General features: G+C 44.7%; 1 non-coding gene across 1 annotated transcript; it reads right to left on the reverse strand.

The window, feature by feature from the left end:
- Positions 1–5,354: 5,354 nt before the first annotated feature.
- On the reverse strand, positions 5,355–5,426 carry TRNAQ-CUG (transfer RNA glutamine (anticodon CUG)). The gene has a single exon. It is a non-coding gene; the product is annotated as a tRNA-Gln (tRNA).
- Between the last annotated feature and the right edge of the window lie 574 nt (positions 5,427–6,000).

Genomic DNA, 6,000 nt, shown 5'->3' on the forward strand with positions numbered 1-6,000 from the left:
GGCTTACTGGTGTTGCTGCTGGATACAGAGTTGTTGGGACATATGTCTGCTGCCAGACTCACTTTCTCCTGAACAGGACAGACCCATGCCTGGGTCACCAGTTCAGACCCCTCACACCTGCTGAGTTTTCATGGCCTGGGGTAGTGTGGGCAAGGGCAAATGCTCCATTCCTTTCTCACCAACTGACCTCAGTCAGGGCTACATCAGTCCATCTGAAATGTTCTTATAATATTGAACCCCAAAGATCAACAGCAAAGAACTTAGTCTCTCTCCTCTGGCAATTCTGACAGTGTGTCCACTCCCTGCTGCAGAGATATCCTAAAATATATATAAAGAGGGACCACTTTTTTTTTCCTTTGGCCAGCCCACATGGTTTGTGGGATCTTAGTTCCCTAATCAGTGATTGAACCAGGCCCTCAGCAGTGAAAGTGATGAGTCCTAACCACTGGGCTGCCAGGCAGCTTCCAAAGAGGGACCACTTTTATAAAGACACACACATGCACGTGTGCACACACACACAAACAGTCCTACTAACCGTTTCTCACTGTACATCAGCAAAAAGGACCACCGAAGTGATTCTTACTAAGGGAACAGGCCAGTTATCCCTGCTGCTCACAATAGAGGTGGTTGGAAATTTCTGAATATCGTTTTATATTAACTAAAAAGTGTTTTTAAATAGTGTGGATTCAGGTATTTTTAAAGTGATAAAATGACTATCCTTTCTACCACTCCCAAACCCTGATTATTGGTCATACTAATGTTTAGATTATGAATTTTTCCACGGCATTCTGTTAAAGGAAATACTACCAGAACTAATCTCGTACAGCACTGTGACTCTGTCTTTCTTACCTTGCATCATTCTATTTCCTTTCTCTGTTTCAGGGCCCTGTCTATCTCCAGACTACAGGGATAATCGACTATCTCTTCCAAGTCTTCTCTTCTTAAAAAAAAAAAAATCATTTGATAAAACCCAACTTACTTTGATAAAAACCAATTATTAAGATTTTTAGGAATTTCCTAGCAGGAGAGCATTTTAAAACAGAACTTGAGAGAGAGGGTGCACAGCGGCTGGCACCAGGAGTGGTTAGTGCCGGTGATAGCAGCCGTCACGGGTGGGGTGGGGGATAAAGAGCCTTTGACACGCTTCCAGTCACACCTTGTCCTTGGATGCCTGGCTGCTGTGCTTCACTGGAGGCCAACCCCAAATCTTTCCAGCCTGCTAGAAAATTAAAATAGAGGGAGTTTCACATCAGCCCACTAAGGTGTACTATTGAAGACTCACAAAAGTTAAAACTAGATGATGGATGCATGGACGTTCATTATACTTTTGTCTCTATTCCTACAGATGCTTGCAAATTTCCATAATAGAAAGGCTTAGAATGCTCTTTAACCAGAAACTGGGGTAGCAATGATATTGAGCTTTTGACCCTATGTAGGGTGGAAGAGTGAATAAAAAATTCTGTTGATTTTGAAATGCATGATTTCATTTAGTCGCTTCGTAACTGACAGGTGTTTTGAACACAGGGAATTAAGTTAAATCATTGCACAAAAATATGCCACAAGTTCAGTTCCGTTCTCTTTAGTAAAATAATATTTTTGTAATCCAGGAAGTAAAGCCCCATTATGCAAAAAGGAAGGGATCTTTGGACACAGTCCAGGCCCTTCAAAGCAATGACCTGACTTTTCACGTATGCAAAATAACCACAGTGCCGGGCTAACTCCAGAATCATTCATGAAACCTGTACTAGCAGAAATGCAGGGTCTCTTGAAATAGTCAGACTTGCTTTAGAGACACAGTGTTCAGGCTAATGGTTGTTTCATAATCTGAGAACTCGTCACTGGATGATATAAAATTATGGTCATCAGAAACTAGTTTAAGAGTGACAGTGTGGCTTATCTCTGGGATAACGTGCATGTAAACACACCAAGTAAAACTTGGGCAACCAGAAATCTTGGGGAGTGAGTCATTTTTTCTCTCTTGGTGTTACTGATATCCTTCAGGCAGTAAAACTCTAGTCATTATGTATAGGAATTCCTTGAAAAAGTTGTGAACTTCATCATGTTCCAGTCAGTCATGGTCTGCCTTGTCTTGGTGATGTAGGGATGTGATGACGAACACAGTTACTCTGTTTCTCAGTGTCAGAGTGGCTGTGGACGGGGCTGTCATCTCCTACACTAAATGATCTTTTGTAAAGCTCCTCTTCCTCCTCTTCACGTATCAGCCTCCTGCCTCTTCTACCCACGCTAGGAGACAGGTTCCCAGCATCTTTCTCTGTGGCTTTGTCTTCTGATTTGTGGTCTCTAGTCTTTTACTAGGGACTGGAAAGAAGATCCCTGGCCCCTTTAGAATTGCGTAGAAAGTCAGAGCAAGAAGAATCTAAGAGGCTTAAATGGGGGCTCAACTAATACGCCGAGGGCTGGATTTTAGCAATGAAGTTTTTTGAAACCCTTTTTGGGGGATCCGAGGCCAGTAATTTGAAGGTATGAGGTCTTATCATCAAAATAACTTACATGGTTTTGGTAAATGTAATATTTCTGTCATATTTTGAGCATTATGTTGCTTTCTTTCTCCCCTTTATCAGCATTTTTAATGTGTTTTCCACTCCAGGCTTCATCTCTGTAGGCAACGCCCAAACTCAAAGATGTCAACGTACTGAAATTTGGGTCCACGTTACCTCAGATTTTACACCCTTTCTAAATGTAAGGGTGTGTATGTATGTGTGTGGACTATAATCGGTCAAGAGGTGACGGGGCAGCGCAGTGTGAAGAGCCAGACTACCTCTGTGGTAAAATGGAGACAAGCCCACCGTCGCTCGATGTTACGTGAGTAGGTGTTTGTAAAGCATTCAGTAAACGTGAGCTTTTATTTTTAGGCAGGGAGAAAAATGAGCCAAGGCTGAAGACTGGTTCTAGATCAGAACAAGAGTAAATTCTGCCCCCAACACTAACATTCTTCTTGTTTCAGGCAAAGGAAAAAAAAAAGAGAGCAAAGGGGATGGTAGAAAAGGAAGCAATGGAGAGAAGCCATGGAGGTCCTCTGTGACTGTGTCTTTGCAAAATGACCAGTAGCTAAAACAGAACTGTATGTAAATACTGAAGCAGCCCAACCATCCGCCAGTATCTGGCAAATAAAGATGCAGAGACGACAAAGGAACAGTGAGAGTGAAGAGTCACAGGAACAGAAGTAACAAGGACAGTGCTCCGAAGGTCACTCTGAAGTGGCCCACTGCCCCTTCTGGGAGACCTTCCTCTTTAGACAGGGGAGTGCCAAGGTGGACTCGGGAATGAAAGCAGCTGGGGTCAGACCAGGGCCAAGGGCTGGTGAGCAATGAGCACGGCAGACTTTGTCTTTAATTTTATGATCTCATGAAGCTCAAACTCATCTTCGAGGAAGTGCAGTCTTGAGTTGTTAAACACCGATTCAGTAAATGAAAGGACAGAGCCTGAAGCTGCAACATAATTAATCAGTGGTGCAGTCCATCCCCACCCCCCCCAATCTGTTAGTTGAGTCATATCCAAAGACAGACACCAAAACCCCTGAGCTGTGGCTGGAAAGGAAGACCGAAGATTAGCTTAGTGCTGACACGTTTTTATTCATCAAGACCTGGGACACTGGATGTTGGGTAGAACTTTCCAAGCTTCAGTGAAAGCCAAACAAGCCAAGAAATCAGAAGACCCCGTCTTCTAAGCAGGAAAGGAGAGGCCCTTTCCCTGGGGCTCAGCTTCCAGGCTGTCACAACATGAAAAAAAAACAAGATGGTTGGTGGTTTTTGTTGTAAACATTCAGCTCCAAACAAATAGCTCCATTCGTTGAGCAGTCGGATGATCCGTTTTGACTCATGCTGCCGAGGTGGCGGAAATCCCTCTGAGAACAGCAGGCGGAATTAGATGAGACTAAATTAACTCAGGTGTCTGTGGAAATGGGTGGGAAGAGGGAGTGATTCATGGCCAGGATGGAGATAAGCTGGCTCTTGTCCTTATAAACTCAAGTCCGGAGTCCATTTTCTGAAGTCATCATAAAGGAGGAAATTTATTTTAGTAAATAGAAAGTAAAAGGCATCAGAGCAGCACAGGTGAGACTGAGTGGGGTTAGAGGTCAGTGTCCAGGGCTGATGAGGCATTTGCCAGCCTAACCCTGTGGGCTCTGATGCCCAGAAACTCAGCTCCATCCCGTAGACAGAGGGGACTCACACAAATAGCAAAAATAGAAGTGGTATCAAACAGCCCATATTAGATTTTTTTTTTAAGTTATCCAAGGACTGAGACTTCATTTTTGTTTTCCTATAGAAAAAAAAAAGGACAAACGTCTATTTTTCTTACTGTTTTGCTCCTGTAGTATGCATTTTTAGATCTGAGACTACGGGAGGTGTTATATACCCAATCACTGATGCAAATTGATATGTTACACTTTGGAGTGAAGATTTTTGATGCTGCAGTTTCTAGGTTGGACTTGATCTTGGGGGGTGAGGGGTGGTATATATTCTGAAGAGTACCTGTGGCTATTGGTTGGGAGTCTGTGTGATCACCCACCTTCTCTTCAGCAGGAAGAGGGAGTCCCCCGGTCCCTTTACTCCCACCCGGAAACTTGCCTGAGCAGCCTGGCCTAAGAGAGGCGTGACTCTGACTTGTTGAATTTGCCCTGATAGTGTTCAGTGCACTCGGAGGAACATCTGTCAATGGCTTAGCATTGCCTTAACTGAAAATCCAAGGGGAGTGAGACTCTATGTAGTGTCATAAAAAGAGCACTGGACTCAGAAGAGCTAGAGCAGAGTCCAGCTCTGCCCCTGAGGCCTGAGGTGTCCATGGGCGGGTCAGTCTTCCCCATGGATGGAAAGGCAAGGGAGATGGGCAGAGTTTCTAGAGTCTCTCCTGACTCCGAGATTCTACTGCTCTAGGAGATGTTATTGCTGATGGGAACAAAGGGCTGATAAACTGCCATACCCTCCAGGATGTGCCAGGGAGAACTTAGAAGCAGGAAGACGTGACCCCCGTTATGACAGAAGTCAGGCTGCCAGTTCCCTCCTTGACAAGAGGTGTCACCCATAAGTGTGACAAAGAACACCCAAGAGTGTGGCAGGGTCAGCAGTGGTTCCCAGAGAAGAACCTTCCACTCAGGGCACACCCGGCTTGCTCTCCTGCATCCTCCAAATCTCTGCCCTCAGCGTTGTCCCACATCCTTTTGCATCACGCGTTGAATCAGTTCCCTGTATCTCCACGTTTAATGGAGTATGCGCTCAGTCGTGTCTGACTCTTTGCGACCCCGTGGAGCTATACAGCCTACCAGGCTTCTCTGTCCATGGGATTCTCCAGGCAAGAATACTGGAGTGGGTTACCATTTCCTTCTCCAGGGGATCTTCCCAACCCAGGGATCGAACCCGGGTCTCCCGCATCAGAGGCAGACGCTTTAACCTCTGAGCCACCAGGGAAGCCCTAGGTTATAGAAATCCCTTCAAGCCCACTCTACATGTTAGAAGCATCAGATGGGAACTGACTTGAGGAGGACAGAGAAATAGATCTTCCAGGGAGGGATTAGGGCAAATTTTATCTAATTTTAAGATTTTCTGTGCTGTGCTCAGTCGTGTTTGACTCCTTGCAATCCTTTGGAATGTAGCCCACCAAGCTCCTCTGTCCATGGGATTTTTTCAGGAAAGAATACTGGAGTGGGTTGCCATTTCCTCCTCTAGGGGATCTTATTGACCCAGGGATCGAACCCGCATCTCCTGTGTCTTCTGCATTGCAGGCAGATTTTTTTTTTTTTTTTTAACCACTCAGACATCAGGGAAGCCAAAGATGTGATGTGGACCATTTTTAAAGTCTTTATTGAATTTATTACAATATTGTTTCTGTTTTATGTTTTGGTTTTTTTGGCCACGAGTCATGTGGGATCTTAACTCCTGACTAGGGATGGAGCCTGCAGCTCCTGCATTGTAAGGGAAAGTCCCAACCAGTGGACCACCAGGAAAGTCCCAGGGCACATTTTAATTATTATTTTTAAATTTG

The sequence above is a fragment of the Budorcas taxicolor genome, chromosome 9, assembly GCF_023091745.1.
Source record: "Budorcas taxicolor isolate Tak-1 chromosome 9, Takin1.1, whole genome shotgun sequence".
Taxonomy (NCBI): domain Eukaryota; kingdom Metazoa; phylum Chordata; class Mammalia; order Artiodactyla; family Bovidae; genus Budorcas; species Budorcas taxicolor.